Source organism: Pseudorca crassidens, chromosome 2 (assembly GCF_039906515.1).
Source record: "Pseudorca crassidens isolate mPseCra1 chromosome 2, mPseCra1.hap1, whole genome shotgun sequence".
Classification (NCBI taxonomy): Eukaryota; Metazoa; Chordata; class Mammalia; order Artiodactyla; family Delphinidae; genus Pseudorca; species Pseudorca crassidens.
Genome location: NC_090297.1, coordinates 19029954 through 19049697, shown reverse-complemented (window position 1 = coordinate 19049697; position 19744 = coordinate 19029954). Strand labels below are relative to the sequence as shown.

Sequence of the window (19744 nt, the reverse complement as noted above, 5' to 3'; positions counted from 1 at the left end):
GCCAGAGCCCTTGATCTAACCCTGACCCAGACTGGTCCTACCTGACTGGTCCCTGACCTTGCCTATACTCTGAACCTCTGTCTCCAGCCGAGCCTTAATCTCATTTGCAGAATCTATAAGAAACTTTTCCCTTGGGTTGTTTACAAATGGCCCCGTGTGGGAGGTCAGTTTGGGAAGCGATGGAGGATCACGGACCTCACTGAACCACCCCTCTCTGACTGTTCCTTGGTTAAGTGTAAGGGCCATAACTGGAGGATAAATGTTGCCAGACCCCACCTGTCCAAAATATTTCCCCCTTCTGCTCTGCCCCTGTGGTACCCTCCTTCCCTCTGGCCTAGCCTAAAAGTTCCTCCCTGGATAAGACAGCCCAGATGCTATCAACTCTGGCAGACCCCTACCCAAACGTCCAACTATAGCTCAGAATAGGTAAGCCATGAATGCCTGAGACCCACCAAAACATTGGGATCGATTTCTCCCATTCACCTGAGAGATGGGAGATTCAACATGACTTGGTTTCTCTCACAGACAAGAACCTCACTAGTCCCGAGCAGTCCCTTGATAAATTTGTGTTCATTATCAGAAAATTAACTTTCATTTTGGAACCAAAAGCTGTCCCCTTGTGATTTTAACCCATTTGTCCTAATTCTCTTCCCACAAAGGTAATCTGCTACTTCTTACACATGACAAGGATTTGTCCTAATTCTCTTCCCACAAAGGTAATCTGCTACTTCTTACACATGACAAGGATCATGCTTAAAAGCCCTTCTATGTATGAAAAGTTAAGTTCTATGAATGGTACAGTTACGGTAGCTGAAATCAGCACATCAATTTTATCTCCCACCAGTAGGTGGCAATAGCAGTTGGCTATAGTATGTCCTTTCGGACTTAACCAACAAATCGTTGGTGAACCCAACCTGTTTCTAAGTAGAGGAGCTCTCTGCCCTTGAAAACAGCAACTGTATGTTCTCTGATGATTTTCTTCTCCGGGATAAATATTCTCAGCTCCTTCAAACAATCTTTAGGGTGATAGTCTCCCTCATGGATGGGTTCCTTGTTTCTCTGTCTTCCTTAAATATAACACCCCAAACTGGATACATGACTCCAGAGGGGGCCTGAACTCTCCAGAACGACATTTTTCTTGACAATTATCAGACCTGAGCCTGAATTCTACTATTTACTAGCTGTGTGACCTCCATCAACTGTCTTCACTTCTTAGTTTTCTGATCTGTAAAACAGGAATTACAAACTTCATAGGGTTGTGTGAGAATTAAATGAGATAAAACATGTGATATATTCAGCACAGTGGCTGCACACAAAACCTATTGATATTGCACTGGATGAATGCAGGCAAATAGCCCATTCGCTTTACAGGCAGCCACAGACCCTGCTCCACCCAGACCCTGCTGGGACACCCGCAAGCCTCTTTCTGACTTATTCTTGTGCTTGTCTACGGTCAAAGCCCTAAGATCAGTAAGTACAAGGGCTTCCTACACTCAAAGTGCAATGGAACTAGAAGGCAATAACGGCCGCATTATGCATGGTGACAGTGTTATGATGAGCTGCGGTCCAGTAACCAGAACTCCATTACACTCCTGTGCAGCTGTCTTTTTGAACTTAAGGGCAGGACTTTGCATTGATCCCTGTTAGCCTTGACCTTGTTGATTGGGCCCTCAGGAGAGGAACTCCAGCTCCTGCTGGGTGTCTCCTGAGAACTCTTGACGGTCTGTGACAGAGCATGTTGTCTAGGAACTCAGGACCCAGCAAGGGCTTCGGGGTCAGGTAGCCCTGAGTTTTATTCTTGGGCTCCCTGCTGACCGGCTCTCCAAGCCAAGCCACTTCTCTAGGCTTCAGTGTTCTCATTTATAAAGCAAGAATAACACTCCCTATCTTGCTGGGTTATGAGAATAAATGAGATGTTATAACTGTCCAGCACAGTGCCTGCTGGATGGTGGGTGATGGGTGAATGTCCATCCCAGCCTCTCTTCTCCTTTCCTTCCTGTCCCCAGTCTGTGTTCTCCCTCCTCTTCTTGGAGACCCCAGTTCTCCACCTGGCCAAGTGTTTGCTGCATTTGCTCAAGCTCAAGTATGAACAGGAAGGTCAAGGAGCCAGGCCATGAAGGCTGATGTCCCAAGGAGGGGATCTGAGGAGGGATACCTCAGAACTTCCAGAGGTTTGACCTTCTCCTTCATTTCCGCTGAGTGTAGAGACAGAGGAAATAGTGAAACTACCCCCAGGGAGGCAAAAATCCTAATGGGACTGGTAGGGCACAGGGGCTGCTGGGTGCAGCAAAAGAGCAATAATGAACTCATAACTTGGGGTGAGAATCAGGACACCTGGGTCCCCTTTGTTACTCTTTGCCATACAACTTTGGAAAGTCATCTCCCCTCCCTGGACCTTGGTTTTCCCACCTGTAAAATGGCCCAGTTTGGAGACGATCTCTAAGGGCCTTTCCAACTTGTGGTTCTATTGCGTGGACCAGCCATGCATAGCTTACCTCAAGAACCAGTGTCTTCCAAAAGCTCATCTTTCTTTGTAGCTACCTACTTGGGGGATATTGGGAGACAGTGTGTGCAATTCAGGCTGGAAGGCAGGTGAGACTAGAACAAACCGAGAAGAACTCCACAGAGGGGTTTTGACACGGCAGCAGCATTGCACACGGGACCCCTAGGAACCTCCAAATGCTCTGTTGAGTACATAGTAACCCCAGTCTGCCTGAATCTTAACTGGCCCCTCCTACACCCTCCATTCCTGTTGGGTTCCACATCATCTCCCCCCACTCCATCTACCCTGCGTGTGCTTGACTCTGTCCCATTGTGTGTCACAGCTTCCAAAGGTGGGGTCTGAGTTGGCATAATGCCATCTTGAACTTGGGGCCAGACACAATTACATACTGAATACATGTTCCTTGTGGTTGGTCCCCAGAAATTAGGAAGACCATTTCTTGTTCCACTCATCCATCTACTTTTCCATCCTCCCATCCACTCGTGCACCCACCCACCCACTGTGCACGCAGTCATCCTCCCACTTGTTCTGTCCATGTTCCCTGTCATTCATTCAACCAGCGCCCACCATGTACACAGCTCTGAGACGATTCAAAGATGGGCCATGGGGATCATGTATCTAGAGCTCAGACAAAGAGGATGAGAAACGGAATTATTTCCTTTAAGAATCTTTGCTGAGACTTCCCTGGTGGTGCAGTGGTTGGGAATCCGCCTGCCAATGCAGGGGATGCAGGTTCGAACCCTGGTCCGGGGAAAATCCCACATGCTGCGGAGCAGCTGAGCCCGTGCACCACAACTACTGAGCCTGTGCTCTAGAGCCCGCAAGCCACAACTACTGAGCCCGCGTGCCACAACTACTGACGCTCACACGCCTAGAGCCCGTGCTCCGCAACAAGAGAAGCCACTGCAATGAGAAGCCCGCGCACCGCAATGAAGAGTAGCCCCCGCTCACCACAAATAGAGAAAGCCCGCGTGCAGCAACCAAGACCCAACGCAGTCAAAAATTAAAAAAAAAAAATTAAAAAGAATCTTTCCTTCCATCAGTATTTAGTGGGGCTCATCCCCCCTCACGCCTGGTCCAGCCTGATCAGAGAGGTGGCTGAGCAACATCAGATTGAAGTCCTATGGAAAAGGCAGTGGCCCGTGGCTCTGGAAGTTGGGGTTCCAGGCCCACCACATCTACTAAGTCTTATTTACCCATCTGTCAATTTCTGGCTTGAACATCCTTTGTTTCTTATTTTTGTGGCCCACATCGTAAAGAAAGGTGCCTCAAGGAGCTTCCAGGCCAAGACCTGAAAGTCTGATAAGTTTCATGGACGAAGAGTTATAAATAGAAATCCCAGATGAAACTTGTCACAAGGCAGATTTACACCTAGTGCCAATAGGGTGGCACAGGCCGTGCCAGGAGCCAGTGGGAGAAAGAGACCAGTGGGTATCCTGGTTGAGACTGACCGAGAGCTGGAACGTGACCTGTGCCTTCCATTTGCCCCTCAGTCTTTGGGCTCAAGCCAAGGGCCCAGCCACGGAGTCCTCAAACTACACCTGAGTTCCTACATAAATCTTCAGGTGTCCCACTGTCCCCAAGGGAAATAGGCACAAGGTTAAAGAGTTGATGCCCCTAAGTGAATATGTCAGAGGAAAATAATTCCACCCCGACATTCTGATCAGGAAGGAAAGGAAACTAACATTTAAGGGGACGCTAATGAAGACTCAGGCGCTGTGCATTCATATGTTTTCTCATTTAACCAATACGACAAGGCGGGTCTTTTATCTCCACTTTGCTAATAAGAAATGGAGGCTCAGCGCTTCCCTGGTGGCGCAGTGGTTGAGAGTCCGCCTGCCGATGCAGGGGACACGGGTTCGTGCCCCGGTCGGGGAAGATCCCACATGCCACGGAGAAGCTAGGCGTGTAAGCCATGGCCACTGAGCCTGCACGTCCGGAGCCTGTGCTCCGCAACAGGAGAGGCCACAACAGTGAGAGGACCGCGTACCGTGAAAAAAAAAAAAAAAAAAAAGAAATGGAGGCTCAGAGAGGTTAACTGACTTGCCCAAAGTCTTACAGCAAATGAGTGGAGACGCTGACTCTCAAATTCAGATCTACCTCCAAACTGTGGTGGCTGCCAAGGCTTCCAGGAGGCAAGCAATTTTCCTGGGGGCACTCCGAGGGTCAGCAGCCCTGCTGCAGCAGGACCCTGCTCGCTATTTTTACTACATGTTGTTATTTTGAGCCCAAGAGTTACCACAAAACCTCCGAGAATGGAAGGGTTTCTCAAGCTTGGCGCTGTTTACATTGGGGCAGATGTTCTCTGTTGGGAGGTATCTTGCACATTGCAGGATGTTTAGCAGCATCCTGGGCCTCTACCCACCAGATGCCAGTAGCATCCCCCACTTACAACAACCAAGAATGTCTCCAGACATTTCCAAAGGTCTTCTGGGAGGCAAAGCTGCCCCTGGTTGAGAACTACTGGAGTTGAGTTATGGGCCTGTCTCATAACAGCTTCCTATCCTTTCTCTCCATAAAGGTCTAGACAAACAGGAGAATGTCCAGCCTGTACTTAACACGTGTGGGTAGGCAACCAATAACAGAAAGGATGACGGCAATTATGATGCCCACAAACGCAGCAGCTCCCGTTTAGCAAATGCTTACTCTGTGCCAGTTACCATGCTAAGTACTTCATACATATTTTCTCACATACCTTTTCTCTATTTTCCAGATAAAAAAGGCGTGAGGCTCAGAAAAGTTAAGTAACTCATCCAAGGTCCCAGTGCTAATGTATGGCAGTGCTAGGATGCATTCGTTTCCTATGGCTGCCGTAACAAATTACAGCTTAAAATAACACAAATTTATTTTCTTATAGTTTAGAGGTCCAAAGCCTAAAATCACACTCACTGGGCTAAACTCAAAACGTTGGCAGGGCCATGCTCCATTCAAGGCTCTAGAGAAAACTCTGTCTCCTTGCCTTTTCTACCTTCTGTGGGCCACCTGCATTCCCTGGCCTGTGGCCCCGTCCTCCCTCTTCAAGCTAACAGTGTAGCATCTTCTTCTTCTTTTTTTTTTTTTTAACTTTTATTATTATTATTTCTTTTATTATTTTTTTGGCTGCATCAGGTCTTAGTTGTGGCACACAGGATCTTTGTTGAGGCGCATGGGCTTCTCTCTAGCTGTGGCGCGTGGGCTCCGGGGCATGTGGGCTCTGTAGTTTGCGGCACGTGGGCTCTCTCGTTGCGGGGCGTGAGCTCAGTAGTTGTGGCGCGCGGGCTTAGTTGCCCCACGGCATGTGGGATCTTATCTCCCCACCAGGGATCGAACCTGCGTCCCCTGCATTGGAAGGTGGATTCTTTACCACTGGACCACCAGGGAAGTCCCCATTGTAGCATCTTCTTATCTCTCTCTCTGACCTCTGCTCCCAACCTCACATCTCTTTCTCTCTCTCTGATTCTCCAGCCTCCCTCCTATAAGGACCCTTGTGATTACACTGGACCCACTCAGGTAACCCAGGATAATCCCCCATCTCAAAATCCTTAACTTAACTATATCTGCAAAGTCCCTTTCGCCACGCAAGGTAACATAGGCCCAGGTTTGGGGGATTAGGATGTGGCTATCTTTGAGGGGGCATTACTCTGCCTCATATATAGGATTCAGACTCTTATCTGTTGGACCCCAAGGTTTGTATTCAAAGCACACCTGCTTCCCCTGCCCTGCCTGAACAGACACATCCCACAGGCCAGGTGCTGTGGGGAATGCGGAGGTTGACCAGACACGTTCAGGGAGTGGTGGTCATGAGCACACGTCAGGAGGTAGTACGTGAGAGGTGCTGGTGCTGTAAGAGGAGCAGAGAAGGGGTCCTGAAGACACTGGGCCAGCTAGGTAGGGGTGTGGGGCGTGGGCTCAGGAGGCAACGGGGCAAGCCTGATTCCATCCCTGCTGCACGAGCTGATTTCACATGTCTCAGCACCTACTTCCAAATTAACTACGAATACATCTACAGTTCATCCTGTCCTGAAGGACCACCCTACTCCAGCCCCTGCCTGCCAGGATTTGGTCCCATCGGTGGGATTTATTCGCACAATTAAATGGTGACCATTCTCAATTTTTCCTGTCCAAATCTCCTCCCTGCTGAGGGAGCTAATATATAGGATTCAGACTCTAATCTGTCAGACCCCAAGGTTTGTACTTAATCCACTCCTGCCTCCCCTGCCCTGTCCTGCCTGAACAGACAAATCTCTTCCCTGCCAAGGGCTTAGAATGTCTTTAGTTTTATAAGTCCACTCCCTGCCCAGCTCTGGTTTGCAAGGATGTCCTTTGGCTGCCTGGCCCCTCCATGAGCCCACCCCTCCCTTTACAGAATAGAGAAACCACACCGAGTGGGTGAGCAGGGCTCTCCCTCCAGACAGGCAGAGCCTTCTACCTCCTCCAGCAGCTCTCAGGCTCTGCAGTGACTCAGAGATGGTTTCTCTGGGCCCAGAGGAAGGTGACAGGTAAGAAGGACAAACTCTGGTTTGCTTCATCCTGGGAGAAACAAAGTGTGGGATCCATCTTTGTCTTTTAAAAAATGCAGGAGGGGGCGTCCCTGGTGGCGCAGTGGTTGAGAATCTGCCTGCCAATGCAGGGGACATGGGTTCGAGCCCTGGTCTGGGAAAATCCCACATGCCGCGGAGCAACTAGGCCCATGAGCCACAAATACTGAGCCTGCGCGTCTGAAGCCTGCGCTCCGCAACAAGAGCGGCCGTGACAGTGAGAGGCCCGCGCACCGCGATGAAGAGTAGCCCCCGCTTGCCGCAACTGGAGAGAGCCCTCGCACAGAAACGAAGACCCAACACACCCAAAAATAAATAAATAAATTTATTTAAAAAATAAAATTAAAATTAAAAATGCAGGAGGGAATTCTGGTCCAAAAGAGCAGATGGAACACAAGTCTTCATCTCTGCTTCCTTCTGAAACCCCCCATGAATGACAGTAAAGGAATTCAGACGTATGGATCCATAAGGCCAAAGAGAAAGGAGAGACGACAACCACATTGGAGAGAGGCCAGTCAAGGTTTGAACGCTGGAAAAGCTGATGGCTGAGTGTGACTTAGCGGCCTGGCAAAGGCCGAGGCTCAAACCTCTGGCCATCTAAAGTTAAATGAAATTAAGGAAAATTAAATACAATTAAAAGCTCAGTGCCTCAGTCGCACTAGCCACAGTTCAAGCGCGAACATCCACTGGGGTTTGTGGCTCCTGTATTGATCAGTGTGGGTCTAGCACGTGTCCACCACTGCGGGAAGTCCCGCTGGACGGCAGGGCTCTAGACGCTGGCCATCCAAAGTGCGGTCCTCGGGTCAGCAGCGCGGGCCGACCCTGTTCGGAAGGCAGAATCTCAGGCTCCATTCAGACCTGCCGAATGGGAATGTGCCTTTTATTTAGCCAGATTCCCAGGTGATTCATAGGCACATTTGACTTTGAGACTTAAGGAAAAGGAAGGTGGTGGTTCATCTCTGGCTGAAAAATGGCGTGAGGTAAAGCCCTGCATTGTGGGGCTCATCTAGCCCCTTTAACCCCCTGGGCCGCTGGGCTTAACCTCCAGGCAGGAAATTAGAGGCTCTTGGGAGACTGACCAGCTAAAGAGAACAGACTGACAGATACTGATTGATGTCACACGATCCTCCAATGAAATGACCAGGTTCCTGCCAATCAGCCAATGGGGAGGCCACTAGCTGATAAGCCGGCCCCCACACCCAGAGCTTCCCCTGAACTTTTTTTATTCAACGAGTTTTCTAGTGGCTTAGTCTTAAATAGGAACAGATAGCTAAGGGTCAACAGACCTCTGAGGGTACAAGCTTCAAACACGATGAACAGACAGCAAACAAATGAACAGAGGGAGGCGTTTAAAGCAAATAGAGACAGAAGGGCAGAAGGGCCCTTCAAAGGGCAGAAGAAAACTTCAACATCCTCAGAGAGATGAGATACTACATTAATAAAACAAGAACAGAATGCTATAAGAAAAGAATATTCCAAGAACAAGAAAGAGTGTTAGGATATTTAAAATATGATAAAAGAAATTTAAAAATTCAATAGAATTATTGGAAGATAGTTGAAGAAATGTCTCATAAAGTGGAACAAATAAAGATTGGGAGAGAAAAGGGGCAAAAACAAATTACTCCAGGAGGTCCAACATTCCAATGATAAGAATTCAAGAAGTGATTAAGCAGAAAAAATCAAGGGGAGGAAATTATCAAAGAATACCTGGAAATTTCCTGGAAATGAAGGATATGAATTTTCAGAATGAGGAGACTCACGGAGTCCCCAGAAAAATGAATTAAAAAGACCCACAGTGGGACTCATCATCATGACCTTTCAGAACACAGGGCCTAAAGAGAATATCCCACACACAGGGCCTAAAGAGAATATCCCACACACATCTATAGATAACAACAACAACAAAAAAGGTCAAATACCAATAAAAGGATGAACACTCAGATGAAACCAGAACAGCAGTGGATTTGACAGCAGCAGCAGGGAAGCTCTGAGATAACTCTCCAAAATTCTGAGGGAAAATAACCTCCAGCCTAGAAGCGGACAGAAGCCAAACTAAATATCGAGAATAAGGGTAGAAGAACTACATTTGGGGACATAGGAAGCTTCATAAAAAATCCACCCCACCCCATGCACCTTTTCCTGGGATGCTCCTGGAGGACGTGCCCCACTAACGTGGAGGAGCGAATGAACATGAGAAGCTCAAGGGACCCAGGGATCGAGGAGTGCCCAGGACGGCGCCCCGCAGCAGCCTGGGGGTAGCCAGTCCAACTAGGGGGAGGAGGGAGGTACAGGGGGATTCTGCCAGCCAGGAAAAAGTGAAACTGGTAGACTTTCTATGTGTCTGTCCAGAGTGAAAGGAGATCTACGCTTCTGTTGGAGAGTTTGGGGGATGAACTTATGATGGAAAATTCAGCTCCTCCAAAAGGTTTAAGGAGCTAAGCTGCTCCCTTCTACTCCTCCCCCGACAATTTCTCTTTCACTGGTCCACACACCCTCTGCGATGGCCCTAGGAGGCAACTCCTGTGATCAGAGGATTTGGTGGAAGCCAGTCTGAAAACTGCTGAGTCCACCACCTTCTCCTTACACACGGGGAAGCTGAGGGCCGGCGGGGATGCCCAGGGCACACAGACGGGAAGGTTCATTGGTAGTTCATTTGGTACGTTTTCCAGAACTCCTTTCTGATTCATTCAAGACAAGATCAGTAATAACAACAGCAAGAACCAAAGACAACCCGAAGGGACTCTGGCCCGTGAGCACGTTGAGGTGCCACCGGGCCCTGCGTTTCCCCCTCAGCTTTGCCCTCAACCACCCCGCTTGGTAACTGCACTAAGTTTCTAAAACACACCAACTGAGGTTTCTGAGTTACTTCTCGTTGCCACCTATGAAAGCAAGAACATAGAGATGTACCTGAGTTGTATACACCACGGACAGGCCACTGTGAACCTCTGGAAGAAAAAAAATTGGGGGTGGGAGTGCAGGGAAAAAACCAAGCCTGCTCGGAACCAGGTGCCCTGACCCCCAGTGCCCCTGGCTAACTCCTTATTATTTTTTTTTAAAGAACCCAGGCAAATGCCGTCCTACAAAATCCAATCATCTGAGTTTACCTCTAACGTTGACCTTTCAGGGGCCTCGCTTTGATTCTCTGCCTCTCCCTCCGCCTTTTCCAAGGGCTTGGTTAACCTCAAGGTCTTCGTAATGAATGAGTTAAGGATGTAAACTCTGTCTGGAGCATCTGCACTTTACCACAGAATTCGAGGGAACCTAGTTCTGTGTAAGCTTATCACGTGACGTTCTTTCTTTGAGTCTCAGTGTCCCGGGCTATGGAGCTCATTATATCACCTGTTCAGCAGGGTCACCACCAAAACCCTGACAGGGAGGCCTGATGTAGGGGGCGGCAAGAACCCAGGGCTGGAAGTTAGGAGCCCAGGGTTCGAGTCTTACCTCTGTTACTTGCTTGCCGTGTGACCTTGGGCAAGTCACTTGTTCTGTCTGGACTTCAGCTTGCTCTCTTGCAAAGTGCACGGCGGGGATCGGTGACCTCCCTCTCACGCTCCTTCCGTTGTGTGACTCTCCCGCCTCCCAGTTTGGTTCAGGACGTGGCCCCTCACCCTCCCCAAGGCTCGCCTGCCTCCTACACCTTCCATTCCAGAAGGAACAGCCCTCCCCTTTCCTGCCGAGCTGGGGCCTGGCAGGCGCTGGAAGGCAGGCGCTGGGCGGCAGACAGGACAGGAGGCGGGGGAACAATCCCGGCCATTCAAGCTGCCCGTGGGGAGAGCTGGCCCGCAGCCAGTCACAACAGGCCCCGAGATACAGAGGGGCGTTTGTCTGGGAGACCCACGGTTTCATCTAAACCTTCGCGCTCTCTCTCCTCCCTCCCTCTCAGGTGGCAGCGCCGGCCCCCAGCTTTGCTAGGAGGCGGGATGTGGAAACTGTGCAGACCTGAGCAGCCCCTCTAAGGGCTGGGAACCCGGCCAAAAGGAGGAAGGTGGGAAAGAAGGGCAGGGGAGACACGTGTGCAGGGTGGCCGCCCGGGGCGTGGCCACAGGGAGGGCAGAGGGTGGGGACAGTGTGTGTGGGGCACAGGAAGGGCTTTGGACAGGGCAGAGGCAGTAGGGAGGGTTCAGAAGGAGGGGCTGGTTCCCCACCCTCACTGACTAGGAGGAAGGGACCCGTGAACAAGATGCTCCCTTCTCCTCCAGGCCTCAGTCTCCTCAGCTTTAAAATGGGGCTGGGAATTCCCTGGCGGTCCAGTGGTTAGGACTCCATGCTTTCACTGCCGAGGGTACGGGTTCAATCTCTGGTCAGGGAACTAAAATCCCATAAGCCGTGCAGTGAGGCAAAAAAAAAAGCTGGTTATCCTGTTCTTATGCTGTAAATCAAATCAGATGATGAACCTGCAAATAGCATGGTCTAGGGAAGAAATAAGTTTGGACTCAGGTGGACCTGGGTTCAAATCGCACCTCTGTCACCTCTAAGTTATAGGCAGTTTATTTACTCTCCATGAGCCTCATCTTCCTCATCTCAGGGAAAAAAAGATGGGTGTGCAGCCAGACAAGATCATAAGGAACAAAAAAGAACAGATGGGACGTACCCTGCCCCAAAAATGCATTTGAATGAATGAAGAATTGGTCAGGGCTGCAGTGTGGCCGCAGGGCTGCTTTCACCGTAATAAAGTTTCATGGGCTCTAAACAGTTTATTTTTTCTGATGTGAGAAAAAAATGGAAACATTTTCTTCTGCCCTAAAATGGGATCCCCCCACCCCCCGCCGATTTTAAAAGAAATGAAAACATTTCAGGGGCCCTTGAACATCTTGTGGGCCTTGTGTCTGCTGTGCCTGGCGGAGAAGTCGGCCTGATGTTGGGTCAGGGTCTTCTCAAGTGCTGACCTGTCCTGGGCAGAGACCCCAATGCCGTCTCTGAAGAATCTCCCGTGGATCACTGATGCCTCCCAGCCCAGAGCTGAGCCCACGGTCCTCCAGTTTTGCCAAATCTTCCAATGTCAGTGCAGTCCGAGCCCTGTCACACGAGGATGACGGGCCCCAGCAGCATGGCAGGTGTGGAGGCAGGGAGAATCCAGGGGCCCTGGGTGTGTAAGCCGGCCTGGCTCTCAAGGAACTGGGGTGGGGGGCGATGGGCACTTACCACTCACAGTCACCACCACTCCCTTTTGGGACCTCCTCTGTGTCTAGCACTGTGCTAGGGGCTTCACGTTCATAATCTCATTTACCCCACGTCACACCCATTCCGCTTTACACCCAAGGAAACTGAGGCTCAGAGAGGCCGAGTAACTCACCCACTCACAGAGCTACCAGAGCAGGCTTGGGACCCAGTCTTCTGCTTCCCAAACCAGGGGCCTCCCAGCACCCAGGCCGGCCTCCTTGAAGAGTCAGAGGGAACATGAAGCAGGCTTTGAGGGTGTGCGGAACATGCAGGGCAAGTGTGAGTCCGGGGTCCAAGGAAATACGAAAGTGAGCGGCAGAGCATTGTGGGGAAGGGAGTGGGTGTGCCAGGGACTGAGCACGCCAGGGGCACCTGGGTACCCCGGGGGGTGGTGGGCTGTGCAGGGGCAAGGGCGGGGGCCAGCCTGCCAGCATTTGCCTCCACAGGCCAGTGTGTCCTGAGCCGGCAAGGCGCTTGGCCAGGCGGGGCTACTGCAAAACACGCTAATAGGTACTTCATTTTCCCTCCAAACTGCCCAGAGCCATGTCTGCTTAGCTACAAACCACAGCAGATGCCGTGCTGTTCAGGGAGCGCTGCCTGCCTCGGGAAAGAGAAGCTCAGAGTCGCAGAGCAGGATGTAGCTGCTCGCGGGCCGGGGACCTCGGGCTCTGACGTTCGCCAAAGGAGGGAGATTCTTAGTTGGGGACAGGGTGCCCGTCTCCACACCAGTCACACCACAGCCAGGGGGAGTGGAGTGTGCCCTGAGTGTGACATTTCCATGCCAGAGTGGACAGGATGGAAAGGGACTCTCTGTCTCAAAGCCTATCGGCTGCACAGCTAGCTACCCCAGAGAGCTGTCTAGCAACAAATCTGACCGTGCTGACCTCTGCCTAGACCTTCAGTGGTCTCTCACCAGCTAAGGCGAATGAAGTCCAAACCCCTCAGCAGGCCTGTTACCGCCCAGCAGCACTTAGACCTGTGCTCGCCAATATGGTAGCCACACGCGGCTATGGAGTCCTTGAAATGTGGCTGGTCTGAACTGAGATGTGCTGTATGTGTAACATACCTGCGGGAACTCAGAGACGTAGCACAAAATGAAAGAGTGTGAAATACCTCAGTAGTTTTTAAATATTGATTAGATGTTTGATAATATTGGGATATACAAGGTTAAATAAAATATATTATCAAAATGTAATGTTTCTATTTACTTTTTTAACGTGGCTCCTAGAACATTTAAAATTACATATGTGGCTCATTTATATTGAACAACACTGATTTATACTATGTCCTTCTCTCTTTGCTGCCTCTCCTATCAACACTAGCTCATTCATTTGTTCATTTCTTCATGCATTTATTCATTCAGTAAAAATTCATTAATCATAAGCTACATGCTAAACACTGGAGACAAAAAGGAAACAATATAGGCCTGAGCCCACATGGAGCTTATGAACTATACTTTAGAGATACCAAAGAGCTTGTGTTCTACACACACACATCACATAGCATTACTTGCCTCTGCTCATATTCATGCTTCTCTCTAGAATGACTTCCTAACCCAGTCTGCCTGGTGAACTCCTATTTATACTTCAAAACCCAAACCATCAAACACTTCAAGCACTTATGTCAAATGTTTCAATTAAAAAAAAATCTACCTCATACAGTTTGTTCACTCCCACCCCTACTCCCTGCTGGGGTTCTGAACTATTAACTGTGTGATTATGCAATTTTACTATCATGTCAGTTTAAATGTCACCACTCTAAGATTATCCCTTTCCCCCCAACCCCAGGAATTGTCTCACTTACCCTCTTTAACCTTCTTCACAGAATAACCACCAGCTGAAACTGTCTTGTTTGTGACCCATCTAACCCCCAGATCCTGAGCTCTGTGAGAGGAGGGTGGGAGGCCGCTGGGAGGTCAGCGTGCCAGCATTTGCCTCTGTGGGCTGGTGCGCCTTGAGCCAGCAGGGAGCTCGGCCAGGCAGGGCTACTGTCTTTCTTGTTCAGAGCTGACATCCCAGGGCCTAGCACAGTTCTTAGCACCTAGTAGGCACTTAGAAAATAAAGATGATGGCATGATGGCTGTAGAGTAGAGGGAGTTACAACAGAGGCTCTGGAGCCAGACTGCTCGGTTCAAATCCTGCACTCAATTAGCTACTGTTATCACCATTGTCGTTGTTATTATATGTCTGCATTCCCCCTCTTGAGGGCCCAGGCAGTGTCTTGGGCTTTGTCATGCCCCAGCACTTCACAGAATCTGGTCTCTTCCAGGGTTCCCCATTGCAGGAAATGTCACTGCCACTCACATAGCCTCTGAGGCTGGAAACCTAAAGTCACCGCCTGTCACCATTCCTCCACCCCCATCATCAAGCCCTTTCAGATTTACCTTCACGTCTTATACATTTTCTTACTAACCTCTCTTATCCTCCCCATCCTTGTTCAGGTCCAGGCTTCTGTCTTCTCTCACCTGGATGCTGCAATAGCTTCCTAACAGGTCAAGGCTGCCTCTACTCTGGGCCACTGCAACCCTTCTCCACAGCAGCTCCAGCAATCTTTAAAAACCTCAAGACTACTTCAGACTAGAACTTATGATGGTCAGCAAGTCCCCTGTACAGGATCTGGATCCTTCAGACCCCTCCAGTCTCCTCCCTGTCTGAGCTCTGCCCTCTGTCACTCTGTCCCATCGCTGCCACAGGGCCTTTGCATATGCCAGAGCACTCTTTTCTCATTTATTGACACTTCTGATACTTTAACCCAAGCATCACTTCAAATTCCCATGCTGTGCACTCTCACAGCCCTGTGTCCCTCTGTCACCACAGGTTGTAGTTATCACCTTCCATTTGATGAATGGTTGTGTCCCATATCAGACTCTGAGCCCCATGAGTGTAGGGGATGTGTCAGTTTTTTTGGTTTTTTTTTTGTGGTACGCGGGCCTCTCACTGTTGTGGCCTCTCCCGTCGCGGAGCACAGACAGGCTCTGGACACGCAGGCTCGGTGGCCAAGGCTCACGGGCCCAGCCGCTCCACGGCATGTGGGATCTTCCCAGACCGGGGCACGAACCCGTGTCCCCGGCATCGGCAGGCGGACTCTCAACCACCGCGCCACCAGGGAAGCCCAATGTGTCAGTTTTTATTCACCCTTTGAATCCCTAGTTCCTCAAATACTGCTTGGCACATTGCAAGTATGAACACATAGTTGTCAAATGAAATCAACCCCCGCTAAGTGAATGAGCAGTCGGGGGTTAATAGCATCTGACTGAACTGCCTCATCGAACAAGGACCAAGCACAGGGCATGGGTCTTGTGCTTTCCCACCACATGTGGCCGCTGGTAATGCAGACATGACATTAAGAGACAAGACAGGCCGTGAGTGCTACGGAGCTCGGAGTGGGAGAGGGTGCTGAGCAGGGGGCCGGGGAAGAGGGCGTGCTGCCTGGAGAGGCAAAATTTGAGTGGCACCATGTGGTCATTAAACCCTGTGCTCAGGGGTCAGTGATCTGGGTCTGAACCCCAGTAATATAATAGTAGATTATATTTACCTGTCTCTAAGTGCCAAGCCCTCTGACTGCTTTATGTCTATCTGATTGTCTCATCCTCCCTAAGTGGAAAGCACACTGCAGTTTAAATTTTTTATAGAGGACACTGAGGCCCAGAGAGGTTAACTAACTTGTCTAAGGTCACCAACTGGGATGGGATGTGAACTCAAGGAATCCGACTTCAGAGTCTGCTTCACATTTGAAGCCTTGATGATAAGAATAAGCATTTGATGAACTCTTACTAGGTGCCAAGCACGTTTCTAAAAACTTTACAAGTGGGGCTTCCCTGGTGGCAGTGGTTGGGAGTCCGGATCCCACATGCCACGGAGCGGCCGGGCCCGTGAGCCATGGCCGCTGGGCCTGTGCGTCCAGAGCCTGTGCTCCACAACGGGAGAGGCCACGGCAGTGAGAGGCCTGCGTACCGCAAAAAAAAAAAAAAAAACTTTACAAGTAAGTTTTTATTTATATCATTTTTATTTTTATAACTCGTTTCATCCCATAATTTTATCTCTTTCTTTTAAGTAAGCTGGGTATCATTATCTCCATCTTACAGGTGAAGAAACTGAAGTCCAGAAAGGTTAACTAACTTGCCTGAGGTCACACAGCCAGCAAAAGTGATGAAACTAGTTGGAACCATGCAAAACACTCAGAGTTCATTCTTTTAACCACTCCACTTCACAGCTCCTGCTCTATGAAGGTGCATTATTATTATTATTATTTTGCTGGGATTTTGTCAGGTGGAGAAGGGAGGAGTGACATTCTAGCTGGGAAGAACATTGGGTGTGAAGACTGGGAGGTGGGGGTGAGTATGAACACTTTCAGGAAGGAAAGTGTGAGATTGGTGATGGGGGTGGGACAGTGAGGGTCCCAGCACCGTGGAGCTGAGTGTCCAGGGAAGGCCAGAGAGGAGATGAGATGTGAGGGATGTTTTGGGATTAAGCTATGGAGGAACTTCCTCCACAGGGAGATGCTAGCATGTTCTGCTCTCTCCAGGATCCCTATGCCATGGATTCCATGTGAGATGTTTGAAAACTAGAAGCCTCAGAGCTTCTGACCTGGCTCTGCTGAGTGTCCTTTGGGAAGTTACTTAACCTCTCTGTGCCTCCATTCCTTTTCTGCAAAAGGGAGGTAATAAACGGGACCACTTTCATTGGGCTCCTGCTTGAGTAAAATGACTTTATGCATACAAAGCCCCAGCAGAGTTTGGCATAAAGCAGCCCTTTGATATCTCATTTCTCTCCCTTCCCCAGCCTCTAGGATGACCTCCGCAAATCCCCAGCCTCACCAGAATCAAGGCTAAAATCAACAGCTGATCGAGAACCACTAAGGTCCCTGGAGACCCCAGGTCAATAAGACGAGGAAGCAGAGAAGCAAATATCAAGCTATCCAAAGTGTGTCCAAGACTGAGGAAAAAGAATAATTATAATTTATTTCCTTCTCCTTCTTGCTGTGTCAACTCAGGGTTATATAACTGAACTTCTCTGTGAAGTAGCCCTTGGGGCCGCCAGGAGGCAGGGTTGGTGGTGACATAAGTAAATATTTCTCTGCTCTCTGCCCCGGGCTCGGGTTCTGAGCAAACACCACAGCCTGAAAGGGAGGCCATGACAAGGAGGAAGCTGGGTGAAGAGTGAGCTCTGGGCTGGGAGTCAGGAGACCGTGTTCCAGGCCTAGCCCTGACTTGAAGGACGTGGACTTCAGGCGACGAGTGATCTGGGAGGAGAGATTACAGTGTGAGCTAGGGAGTGGCAGGACCTTCCCTGGGGAGAGAATCCAGCCTTCTCCCTGCACCCTGGCCTGGCATTCAAAGCTCTCTCTCCTGCCTTCTCCCCCATCCCATCTTGGAATCCACACACTACGAACCCTGGCTCTTTGGGACTACTGAGTCCCCAACGCCCCCCAACAGGATTTGTTCCTCTCCCGGGAAGTCCTCCCCTTCCCTCAAAATGGTGGTATGGTGGGGGGGGACAGAGGTGTGGGGTTTGGAGTCAGACATGGGCTTGAATTCCGGCCTGAGTGGCCTTGGGCCTGTGACTTAACCTCTCTGGGCCTGTTTCCTCATCTGTAAACTGGGCTTGGTGATTCCTGTCTTTTTCCTGGTTGCAACAATCAAATGAGATAACAATTGTTAATAAGTGCCAATTACTTAGCCTTATCGCATAAACGTGTGAAGGTTTTGCATGCATAAGTCATTTAGCAATGCATGTCAAGCCTCTAGAAAAGTGAGTGCCTCATGCATAGTGGGCACTGATAAACGCTGCTTTCCTTCTCCAAGACCTGCCCAAAGCAACCCCGCCAATCTCAAGTAGGTCGATGTCTTCTGAGACGTCACAGCATCTCATAGGCACTTTGCTTACAGCATTTATCATATGAAAGTGTTGTAATTAGTAGACAGGTCTGTCCTCCCTTCTATTCTAGGAGCTTCATGGGGCGTGAATTCATGCACACAGAGAGGCTGCGTGGAAGAGATGGGTTTTCGCAGATGCCCTAGGATGGGCTGGCTTTGAACATACACTGAACGCTCTGGGCTCTGGCTCCCTGAGCTCTGCTGCCAACCCTCAGAGGCCCTCGCTCAGCTCCATGCTGACTCCAGGGGTAAGCCACACCCTCTTCTGGGTGCTTAAGGGGCTTGGACTTGGACCTGCACCATAATTTTTTAGTCCAAACCCAGGACACTTGTCCTAGCAAAAGATTTTGGGTCCACGAGGAGTCCAAGAGGAGATCTAGAAGCTACAGAATGAAGGTAGAAATACTGGAATTGGCAGGATAGTCCAGTGGTTTATGAATTGTAGACTTACTTCCACGATGCCTGGCCTGGTCATGTACCTGGCATACGATAACTGTCTAACAAATGCTTAGTGGATTGGGGGCAATGTGTTTTTTCACTCCATCGTGCTGCTGGGATATTCTACTGTAAAGGAACAGAAGCTACCAGCCTTCTTCCCTGGGGACCCACTCGTTGCAGAAAGAATTGCTGAGACCTTGGCTTTCTGCACGGTGTCTCTCCTTCATTCCAATACCATCAATCGCTTCTGGCTGGCTACAGAATACAGCCCTAATTCTTCGTCTCATCAACTAAGGTAATCCATGAAACTTTTCCAGGTTTATCCACCAGCACCTGTCTCCTCCTTTTCTCCCCGGCCCTAGGCAGGGAATGAGTGACTTCCTGTCTCCTAAACTCACCCATGCTTCCCAGCACTGGGAAGCTAGCTGCACAGTATTTCCCATCCCACCGCTCACCGCTGAAGAGGTAGAGTCTATTTCTCCACTCCTTTGAATCTAGGTGGGCCCTATGACTGCTGGGACCACTAGAATATGGTAGAAGTGACACCGGAAGTTCCAGGTATAGCCCTTCAGTGGCAGCTTCTGCTTCCTGCCTCTCAGAATGCCTGCTCCTGGAAACCTCCTTCTTGGAACCCAGCTGACATGCTGTGAGGAGCCCAAGGCACGTGCAGAGGCCACAGGTAGATGTGCTAGCTGACAGCCCCAGCTGTGCTCAAAACTGACAGCCAAGTGTCACTAGGCAGCCACGTGAGTGAGCCACTGGGGGCGCCCAGGCCAGCTGAGCCTTCAGATGCGAAGATCTGACCGAGACCACGCGACAGACAGCATCAAGGCACTAAGTCTTGGAGTAGTTGGTTACACAGGGATAGATAATCAGCACACTGGCCTTTGCTCCAGTGCTATCTTCCCAGTACTACACCAATCTAAACCTTCCTCTGTCATGAGACCCAACTGTCCCCTCCTCCCTAGGTCACCTCTTCCACCTCTGACTACTTATAATAATTGTCTGCACCAATCACAATGGCTTTGCAGTGAGATCCCTGGACCTACTTTTCCTTTAAAACATTTAAAAGTGTGCTCTAAACAGAAATGTTCTATCATTTCTGAAAATGGAAAACCAATGTCACTTGCCATCAACAGAAAGTAACAAAATAAAATAGATGAAACGGATCAATGTCATTAAACTCTGAGTTCCAGAATCTGGGTAGTTGCAGCATACCAGCTTCCGGATTCCTGGATCACATGGCCATGG

At 49.8% G+C, this 19744-nt stretch overlaps 1 protein-coding gene across 6 annotated transcripts in view; it reads right to left on the bottom strand.

Annotated features, from left to right (window-relative positions):
- The window catches only part of RCAN3 (RCAN family member 3), a 109001-nt gene that overhangs the window by 12411 nt on the left and 76846 nt on the right, over positions 1-19744 (bottom strand). The window lies entirely within an intron of this gene.